Source organism: Meleagris gallopavo, chromosome 3, assembly GCF_000146605.3.
Source record: "Meleagris gallopavo isolate NT-WF06-2002-E0010 breed Aviagen turkey brand Nicholas breeding stock chromosome 3, Turkey_5.1, whole genome shotgun sequence".
In the NCBI taxonomy this organism is placed as follows: Eukaryota; Metazoa; Chordata; class Aves; order Galliformes; family Phasianidae; genus Meleagris; species Meleagris gallopavo.
In genome coordinates, this window is record NC_015013.2 from 84098747 (window position 1) to 84110237 (window position 11491).

An 11491-nucleotide genomic window follows, 5' to 3' on the forward strand; every position below is an offset into this window, starting at 1 on the left:
TGAGCTCTGCTCTGTGTGACAGCGACAGGGCCCGAGGGAACGGCATGGTGCTGTGTCAGGGGAGGGGCGGGTGAGGGTCAGGGACAGGGTCTGACCAGAGGGTGGTGGGCGTGGAACGGGCTCCCCAGGGCAGTGGGTGCAGGAGAGTGTGCGCTGCACTCTCAGACAAAGGGTTTGAATTTTAGGTGGTCCTGTGTGGAGCCAGGAGTTGGACTCGATGATTCTCTTGAGTCCCTTCCAACTCCGGATAGTTGATGATTCCATGATTCTAGGACACTGGTACAACTTCCAGGTGCCCAGAGCAATCTTGCTGGCACTGCTGGCCATGACACCTCAGGCTGCCTTGTTTCCTGCCCTCTTGGGACCCTGTAGGCCCACAGTACTGAGATGACACTGAGATGCTGCCTCAGCCAGGTCAGCAACCAAAACTGCTCACAACTGGAGGGAGTACAACTCTGCTTTGCCATTTTGCCGCCTAGAGTTTGTGCGATTCCACAGCCAATGCCTCCCCTACCTCCTCCCTGTGCCTAACCAGCAGATAGAGATACAAATTCCCCATCCCCAACCATTTGCAGAGAGAAAGTAGTATCCAGTGACTGGCTCTGGCATCTCTCCCTGAAGCTGGTGAAGGTGGTGCTGCTTCCAGCTACCCTATCTAGTTCCTGCTCCCTGTTCAAGGCAACAGAAGGGACCCAGCACCTGTGATCAGCCCCTTCTTGCCAGTTGTTTTTTTTAACTTCTGCAGCAGTTAACCGAAAGGATAAGATGCAGTGTGGGGTCTGCACAGTTGTGGAAACCTGGTGTGGGAAAATGAGAGTGAGGAGGATAATGAGCTAAGCCTCCACAGATACTGGTGCAGTAGAGGATGAAGCAGCCCCTCATTGCCCACCCAACGGTCAATTTTTCATGGAGCCATGTGATTCAAATAGCAGAGATTTGGGGGAAATTTGCTCCTGCCTTTTGGCACTTCATTCTGCCGTGGTTGGCAGCCGTCACTGGATGCCCTGCCTCTTGCCAAACCTATTCATAGACACCTAATCTTCTGCGTCCCACCAGTTCAGTGCTGTGGACTTCCTACCAGGAGCCAGATATGTCAGTACCATTATAAAAGACGCTTCTGAGTGTCTTGTGCATGGTCAAGCATGTGAGCCTGTGGCTGAGCAGGTGTTGAAATCCAGCTCTCCCAAGCTTCGGATTGACAGCCTTTCTGCCAGAAATCCTTCATTTAACTAAAAACCAACTCACTGCAGTGAGTCAGGTAGGAAGGAAGTTTTTGTGCGCTCATGCACTCCTTCCAGATTCCCCTCACCTCTTCCCAAGGGCATCTGCTCCCAAGGAGAAGACACTGAAATATTGCTCTGTGTTGATATCTCTGTTACCATGCACTGGGGAGGAGAAGGTACAAAATGTACACCAGACAGTTTTGAGAAAGGCTCAAAGCAGGTAATGCATGTTTGCAAACTTCTCCTGCACAGCCCCATCACTGACACTTATCTGTGGAAGCCTATCAGGTGTAGCAGCAAGTTCTTGTGCCTCCCCTTGCTTCTCCTTCAAAGCAGGAACAAGCTGCCCTGGAACAGACTGACCTTTGACATAATTCTCTCTTTTTTCCCCCAAGCCAAGGAAAGCTAAAACAACCTTAGTTTCTGTCAGCTCTCCTTGCAACAGTGACAGAGCTGTTGTGCTCCTGGCATTAAGTGAGAAATCAATGTTACTGAGGGAGCAAACTCCCAAACAGGTGGCAAACATACACACATATTCTTGAACTGGAGCAGGAGGTACAACATCTCCTTCAGACCCACTGATGGGAGAGGAGATCTCATCATGCTTTGTTTGTGCTCAAAGCGCGGCTGTCCGGAGGATGGTGCCCAAATAGATAAGACTCTGGGCACAGATGTCTGCTTTGATTATTTCTTGCCTTTTGCTACAAACCATATGGCAGTGCGGGCAGCACAGATAGCTGGCAATCAAAATTCCTGGGCTCCCTCCCTGACTTCGCCATTTGCTCGCTTAATTTTCAAAGTGGTTTTCATGCATCAGCTAAACTTGCTATTTTGAGCCCCCTCCCGGCTTTAAACCAAGAGCTCTCCCTTGTTACTGGAGGTGCTTTTAAAAATATTAACCACATCTTGCTCTGCTATCACGAAATTAGATGCACTTAATGCTTGTAAACTACTTTGGCACCAACAGATAAAAGGCGCTACAGACAGGTTGCTAATTAGTTTGATTAAGTAAAGCGCCTAAAGTTTGCCAAGGCTGCTGGAGAATCGCAGGCTGATCCACCTATAACCCAGAGGAGTAAGATGAATTAGGTATGATAAGGATTGTTTGGTTTCTGGTCTGTCAACCAGTGAATGAAATGACTCCATGTTTATATGCCAGGTCACAGAGAAAAGCTTCTTGTGATTGGAAGTGATTAGGCACACTGGTGATTAATGTTTCCAGTGCTCTTTGATCCAGAGCTGCCAGTTGGAATGAGCCTGGCTGCACAGAGACATCTCGACTGCCTCGTAGCAAATGTGCACAGGGTAGAAAATTGAATGAAAAGGAGGGTGGAGATGGGAAGGTTCTGCCATGAGATACGCTGAATTTCCATCAGGGACTCCAGGGTTGCATTCTCTGAACCTTCTTCTTATTCCTGGAAGTCAAGGCAGTTTGTGACTTGCTTAGTGCTTGTAAAGTGTATTCATTTTAAAGAAAACGTTCAGGAAGATTGCCAAGTCGTCTAAACACCCAGTCCTGATTAGGACCTCAGGGTCTGCTAAGCTAAGAAGAAAGCATCCCAGGTTAGAGAAAAAAAAAGCTTTAAAAGCTTTAAAATACAGCCCTTTCTGAATAGTCTGTAGCTCTCATGAAACCCAAGTCTCAGCCATCTCCTGCATGCCTCCTTGTGATGGATATTCTTTCAGCTGCAGGATTTCCCATTTTTAACCCTCAATTAGGGTATGCCCCTTTTATCATAGGAGAGTGAGTTGGAATAGTTTCCTAAGACAAGACACAGCAAGATTTGCTTCTGTAAGAAGAATCTGACCACTTCTTATCACTTCCATATCACCCCACTATCTGTCTTCATTACTGTGTGTCACCGTCATGCTTTGGTTGTTATGATTGAGCCTTGAACCAGCTGAGAGCCAACTATATTTTGTTACTAACCAGAACTGTAGTATTTGTCGTTCTTCCTGTTACCCATGTCATAACACTTGGTCATTCTGGGGTGATGACCTCATTTGCGCAAAGTTCTGTATAGCAGGATGGGATTTATAATACAAATCAGAGTGATCTGTCTACAGAGTTAGCAGGTGGTGGATGAGCACTCAGAAGGACTCTAAGGTTCATGGTGAAGATCCTGAAATGCTTCAATGTAGCAAGGAATTACAGAATGGTTTGGGTTGGAAAAGATGGTCTAGTTCCAGGGAACTGAGCTCCAAATTCATACATAACAAGAATATGTCAGCCATTGCCAAATCTCTAGCTGCTAGCTAGGTGTTTTAAAAAAACTTCCAAATCCTTATCAATTTATCTAAAAATGCTTCAACTGCAAACTCCAGTGTTTCAGCAGTTACAGCTGCTTTTGTTCAGGGAGGAGAGAAGTCAAGAGCTGCTGCTACACTTTCCTTGAGTAGCTCAAGCTCTTCCTCGCAGCCTTGGCCACTTCAGTGCTTGCAGGGGGAAGAGAATGTGTGGCCACCCCGCATTTCACTTCACTTGTGTACGATATGAAGGAACAAAGGAGAACATTTTAAATATCAGAATTTTTCAGGTGTCAAGACTCCAATGGTTTCAAAATGCTTCCCAGTAAATCCCACTGAGTGCCTAAGTAGATACAAGGAAGAAACTGAAATGCAATTTCTACCTAACTTTGCTGTCACTTTGGGTACACTATGTTTTCCCAAGCTTCAGAGACCAGCACCCAGTGATTCCTCTTTAACATAGACACAGGAGGTCTGTGTCCCACTTCCCTTTCCAGTCAGTCACCTGCCAATCCCTCCTTCACATCCTCAGGCAGAATCTGTGCCTTCCTGGCGCTCATAGTCCAGAGTCACAGCTGGTCCCCATCTGAAACTGCTGATCTCCAGCAGTGTGCAAACTCATCCCCAAGCTGGTCAGGCAATTTTAGGTTTTCTCTCCTCCGCTCAACTGCTTTTACACAATGGGTAGAAATCTCATTATCTTTCAGTTTTGTGACATGTTTAATTGCTTTCAGCAACTGTATTAAACAGAGTGAAGATGGACAGACAGTGATCTCCTAGACCCTGTCATGTAGGAAATGGGTTTAAAAATATGAACGCATCAGTTTCCTACCTTTGTGAAGCTGTACTTAATGCCTGTTCTCAAGCCTTAAGATGTCTTAAGGCTTAAGCCTTAAGATGGGTGACCTGGAACAGCTAAAATCAGTTTAATTGCAGGTCATTTCTGCAAAAATAGGTGCCTACTCTGCTCACTTCCTTATTTCCAAATGGCTCCATCGTGGCTGCTTGACTGCTGCCTGACCCACTACAAGTGCTCTTATTTCCTGCCTGGCTGGCAAAGCTGCACTAGTATGTTGTTGGGACAGAGAACAGTGACGTACAGCCTACTGGCAACCTCCAAGTGGAGCCAAGCAAAATACATCCAGGCAATCACCATAAGCACATCCAGGATTGCTGTGCCCAGTGGATTCCCATTGTCTCAAACATCTCGTTGCGTTTAATAGCTATGGAGGTGTCTGCATCACTCTCACACTCTCTGCAAATTAGGAGCCAGGATCAGGGAAGGGAGGAATGTGGGATAAGACACTTCTCCAGCTCCTCAGGGTAAGAATTGCTACTTATCTGAAGCAATTTTGGAGAGGTATTTCAGGTACAATACTTCAGGTAGCAGATATCCCAAAGGTGTTCCGTGGTGATTGCTTGTCCCCAACTCCTCCCCAGCCATCCTGCTTTTGATTTCCATCTCCCACCAGTCCAACTCCCCTTCTTTCTGCATGTGGAAGTCAGGAAGTCTTCAGTGTGACTGATAAATTGATCTCCTTTATTGTGTCCATCACAGAGTTCATCCTTACAGAGAAACGACCCTTTGTTGCTAGGCATTTTAAGGCACCCAGCCAAAAATTACTTAGTGTGATCTGTTTGCCTCATGTATGTATTATTGGTGGTATGGTTAATTCTATGGCTGATGACTCTGGATATCTTATCTGTGGGATCTGGTCACTTCTTGGGCTTGTAGCTCATGCCATGATGAGCTTCTGGTGGGTTGAGATCTTTGCCTGTAACCAGTTTTGTCTCCACCAGTGAATCACCTCTTTTCCTCACTTTCATGGGAAATTGCTGCACCCACTTGGAAGCCAAACACTGCATGCCCACTCATGTCAGAGATGGAAGATGGAAGTGCTTGTGCTTTGCACTGGTGCATGATGTGGAGCATCAAACAAGTCAGCAGTAAGAGGAAACCTAGACAGTGAGAAGCAGGAGGCTCTCTGCCCCTCTGGGCAGGGTTAGACTGTACAGAAACCTGGCATGGAGGCTGTCTGCCAGGTGAGGGTGCAGCCCAGGCCATTAAAAGTCTGGATATGCAAAGCTGGAGCTGCTGTCTGAGCTAGCAAAAGATCTTTAACTCTTTCTATCTTATGCACTCATATGAAACAAGTACTCTTGCGTCCTTACTGCTTTCTGCTCCAAATTCAATAGCACAGGACTGTTTTTCCCCTGAATTCATACGCAGCAAAGTACATACTAAGAGGAAGAGAATCACAGAAACATGAAGTCTAGAAAAGACCTCTCAAGATCATCTAGGCCAACTTTATGTTGAAAGCAGAGCTGCAGATTAGGTTGTTCAAGGCTGAGTCAAGCCACATCTTTAATATTTCTGATGAGGAAGATTCAACTCTTCTCCAGCAACTGATCCTAATCTTTAGTTGTTTTCACAGCAACATTTTTCTTAATTTCTAGGTGGAATTTCCTTTGAAGCCACTTGTTCCTGTTACTTCTTTTCTCATCATGCTGGAGGGAATCCCAGTGTTTTCTCCACAAGCCTCCCTTAGGTACTGGAAGGCAGTTATTTGATTCCCCCATTGAATCTTCACATCCATGGGGCTAAACAGGGACAATTCAATCAGCATTTCCTCAGTTGTGAAGTTCTCCAGCCCCTGCTGGACCATTTCAGTGTCTCAATGTCTTTCTTCAACCGGGGAAAGAAAAACAGGATAGTGTTCCAGCTGTGCCCTAACACGTGCCAAATAGAGTAGGGAAATCACATCCCTTGATCTGCCAGATATAGTTTTGCTAATCCAGCCCAGGATGCTGCTGGCCTTTACTGCTGCCAGGATACACAGTTCGCTCATGTTCATTTTTCTGTATGCCAGGACACCCAGGGATTTTTCAGTAGGGTTACTGCCCAGCCAGGCAGTGCCCAGCTTGTGCTACTGCTTGGGATTACTGCATCTTGGGTTCAGGACTTGACATTTGTCTTTGCAGAACGTCATGTTAAAACCCATTCTTATTGGCCAAATCTACTGAAATCTGTCTATAGTGCATTTTCCTTCTAGCATATCTACCTCCTCTCTAGTTCACCCTAAAACTTGCTGAGGGTGCATTCAATCCTATCAACCAGATCATTTGTAAAGTCGAATCACATTGACTCAAGAAATTTCATTTGCAACCACCTGCCATCTTGACTTCGAACCTTCAACCAGCAGCTTCTGAGTTCAACAGTTCTGTCATTTTTTTAATGTGGATTTTTTATCTGTCCAGTCTATATCTTAGCAGCTCGTCAAAGAGGATTTTGTGGAATACTGTCAAAGATTTTGCTAAAATAAAGGAAGATGATATTCACAGCTTTCCTCTTCTTAACTGAACAAATTGTTTGACCAAGCATGATTTACCCTTCAGCAGAAAACAGTTTCTTGTCATTTGTGTGCTTAGAAATTGCTTTTGCAAGGACTTGTTCCATAGTTTTCCCAGGGACTAAAATGCAGCCAACTGGTCTGCATTTCCTTGGATCTTCCATTTTTACCCTTTCTGTAGATGCACATATGCACATTGTGTGTATATATATACATATGTATATGCAGATATATACATGTAAATTTGTGTGTGTGTATATATTTATATTATATATATATACATATAAAATCTGCTTAAAATACTCTTCTCCAGATAAAACTGTTAACCCTTAGCATTTCAGCTCCACTGCAAGGAAGGGATAACTTGGCCTACACATGAAGCATGTGAATGACAACATGCAAAGAGCAAAAGGTCCATGTTTATATTGATACCGGCCCGAATTAGCTGAACAAGACAAATTGTGATTTAGAAATAATAGCGGTCCATGGTGACATCTAGTCATGACTTAAATTCTGCAGATGCTCCTGTTCATGGTGTGATAATCCAGTTTGCAGATCAAGGTTAAGTAAAATACAGTATGGTGTACCATGGACTATCATTAATATTGTCCTTGCAGAATTTCTTTAGCATGGAAAAATTTTTGGTGTAGAATGGATTCAACAGTCAAGATTTTGACCTCTTTGCTAGTACTGGAAGCCAGATCTCTGCAAGAAGGAGTGAGCTTGGTTTCATAGGTTGCTTGCATGCTGTGAGATTGAGTGTTGGTGTCTGAAACAAAAATAGGGGTTATTAGATGGTGTTTACAGTTTTTGAGAGGTAAATAGATTTCTTCTGAAGATCACTTCTTAACAGAAAGGCCTCTACCATTTTGTACAGACCAGTGCAGTAGGTGGCCTAGTTTTGGAGTGATGTTGATATCAGTAGTTACTGGTATCAATATGTGTTTAATCATCGCAACTGGGACAATTACATCAGAATCATAGAATCATAGAATAGCTTGGGTTGGAAGGATCAAGCTCCAACACCCCTGGTGCAGGCAGAGCCATCAACCAAATACATTAACATTCACTCTCAAACCTATGTATTTCTTTCATGTTGCAAATTAAGCTAAACATTACTTTTTCCAGTTTTGAAATACCAGGGGTTATTCGATGATACTTTAATAATTGCATTGGAACATGCTCTTAGAAAGTATTTTTGTAACCATCAGATTGGCTAAAATTAGGAAGTCTGTGTTCCCCATTATTGAAAGGTGGTTTTTTTTCTGCTCCAGCTCAGCAGGTTACGATGGCCTTTAAATGTCAGCTGTTGGTGGCTTGTAATACATCTTCTGAAAGAAGCAGGAGGTTCATTTGAGACCTTGAATGGTACTGCCCTCCTAGACAAGTGATTTGCCAGTGCAGAACTATTTATTCAAATTGTAAGAAGTAATTGTAATTGCAATTAGAACTGTAGTTGTAAGGTGATTGACATGACATTGCTCAGCAGTTTTATTAATACTCACAGAGTGGGAAGTTGTGTTAGGTTTTTTAAATCTCGACTAATGAAGCGTATCCTCAAGCCTTCCACCTTATAGGAAAGTGGAAACCTGGCATCCACGCAGGCTCTGTTAACGTAAACTCCAAGTTATTTCAAGATAGAGATAGAAAGTGGACTTCATCTATTTTACTGTCATTTCTCCTTTCTCTTTTTTTCTTCTCCACTGGAATTACCCATTTCTGGTCTCACTGGGAAGGTTAATGGAAAACAAGATACCATTGAAACACACCATTGCTGCATCTATGGTTAGTATTACGTGTGTATACTTCAACAGCCAGCTGACTTTAAATAAATATGTAAACTTCTGTTTTTGGCTTAGCAAAAAAGTGACAGCTGTTTGCAATGATGTTTCCCTCATTTGCGGGCAGCATGCTGGCATTGCAGAGGTAGAACTGTTTGGGGTGTCATTTGCTTGCAACACTTTATCACAGTTCCCCACAAGCCCTCCTTCAGTCTGGCTGCTTACAGATTTTCAATGAAAGGCCCTGTTCACACATACAGCAACTCGAATTATCTCTAAATAAATAGTATATGTGGAGAGTAATTCATGAACACTTCCAGAGTGATGATAAATGACAGGCATAGCCAGTGCGTACATGGTGGCCCCTCAGGGATGTGTCTCCATCAAGTTGTGCAAAGATACTGTAGAAGGATGTGGAAACATGACCTAAAAATAAGAGCTGTGTCTTTTGGCATTTTAGAAGCCAGGCTGTAAGTGGCAGGCATGCTGTGTTTGATCTGTCTCCTCTTGTTAATACTGTGCTTCTAGAACTTGACAGATACTTTGGGTTTTACCCCCAGTTCCTCCTCGTGTGACTACTTGTAGGCTTCCAGAAAAACTACAGTTGTCTTAGCCCCTTAAAGACACCTTAAGTAATCAGTTCTCATAGATGATAAATTCTAAGAATTTCTGTTCTGTCTATCTTATGCCCTTGCTGACATGATTCTTCAACTACAGTTGAGCTTTGGTTTAACGTAGGCCATTATTCTGCGATGACAGAGAGAGGAAATGCCTCCAAATACAAGAGCCTTAGGATGTAATAACTACGTCTATCCTAACAGGTTAAACAGGGACAAGGCATAGCCCTGAGCACTGGTTTATACCTGTCCATACTATAAAGCTGTTAGCACAGCTCCAGCCCACACCAGCTAGTGCTTCTTCAGACAGCACCTGGGCACTGTCTGGGGACTTGGCTGGCCAGCGGCCATCACCAGTAGGTAATTTGGCCACAGGCATCTTGTTCTGGGGAGGTGAAAGGGCTTAGCTGTCTGGATATGAGCTGCTGGGCAGCTGGCTCCTGTGCCAAAGCACAGTCCTTGACTTGTTTTATTTTCTTGTATGAACAAGATGAAGGCTTGAGGGATACAGGAGTTTCAGTAATGAAGTACAACATACGTTATTTCTGCAATTCTATGTGCATTTTTGAAATATGTATTTCTGTTGGATTTTCACGTACTGCTTTTCATGTAGTCTTGAAAACTTGTACTTGTTGTGTAACTACTACTACTCCCATACTGCAATACAGGAAGGGAGGAAACACTCATTTTCAGATAGCAGACATAAAATAATGTGAAATGTCTGGTGAGATGTTTTTCTCCAGTTAACAGAGAAACCATAGACGATTAATGGATTGGTGCTGATATATTTAAAAAGCAGTTGGTATCTTCTCTTGAGAGTAAAGGAGAAACAGAAGGTAAGGCAGCTCAAAAGCATTGATATAACCCAAAGAAGTGATATACATATATTCCATGTACAGAGGTTTACTCTCTACGTAATAATGTGTAAGCTTCGTATGCAGATAAATAGTGTCTATGTTTTATTACTCATAATTTCATTGTAAAATGCATCTGCTATTCTCAGATTGGTCATACCTGCAGTTTCTGTTGAAAAAAATGACTCATTTTTCTGCCCTTAAAATCCCAGAAGGAATAAGTATCCTCACCTGATGTTCCTGGGAAAAAACCTGTATTGAGATCTGAATCAATACTGCAAACCACATTCTTTATAAACCATTAGTCTTGGAACCCAGCATAGCTGAATTATAGATAAAATGCATTTTGGTCTAGTACATCAATGTACTGCTTGTATTGAGGAACCTAAGACTGGACACATTGCTCCAAGCACAATCTCACAAGGGTCAGAGAAATGGGAGCAATTACTTATTTTAACTTACAGTTGTCTCACCATAGAAGGTACCCTGGTTGGTCAGACTATAAATGTGTCTTACTTGAAAAATAGGTGGTGGGCCTCAGTCCTCTTTGTATATACTGGCGCATCTGCATGACCTGTTGTATGGGGTCCAATATACATAGGTCACATTGTCAAGAGAAAGTATGTGACAAAGTCTAAAGGCAGCAGAGGTTTTGTCTCTCAGAGGGTTTAAGGTACGCTATGGCCACAGAACAGCCTGGAAGCCTGTCTTCGCAGTCTGGGAGATCTGAGCACTGCTTTTGGCCCCCTCTCTCAGCCTGAAGCCCTGAAAGGATATCATTTGTCTCCATGACAGTATGGATCTGTTGACTTGCGTGTGTGTTTTTGCTTGGATGTGTGCACAGCTCCAAAGCAGGTCTGAGATTAAGTAAAGCCCCTTGCTTGAATGGCAAACCTTGATCAACATGTCGTAGAACGTGACAACTTCCATAACAGTTTTTAAAAAATGTATGGGGAGTTAGCTGCCAGCTTTCAGGGAAGGATGTGTGGTCACCACTTGAAATATCTAACTTCTGTCTCTGTCCCCATCTCCATAGAAGTTTTTAAAAAATCATTTGATTTCTCTGTGCTAGATAGTTGATCTGTAATACTGTACTGTCTCTCTTACATCTCTGAGTTTGTGTGCCTTACTTAAGGACTCCTCATCTTGACAATTTAAAGTAGACATTAGTGATTTTTTTTGTTATTCAAACTAAAAAAAATGTTCCCTCTTTCCCTACAGCCCTCTTCTTTCTTTCTCTATGGGCAGATGTTTAAGACTTCTGAAAATCTATTCAATTTAGTAGATCTCAATTCAGGCACTTAAAAACATGTCCCATTTAGAAATTAGGCCAAACACCCCTGCCATGGCTTGACACAGATTTGTCTTGGTTGGACACATAACCTAACCCAGCACAGATCAGTGTAGAGGTGAGAGTGA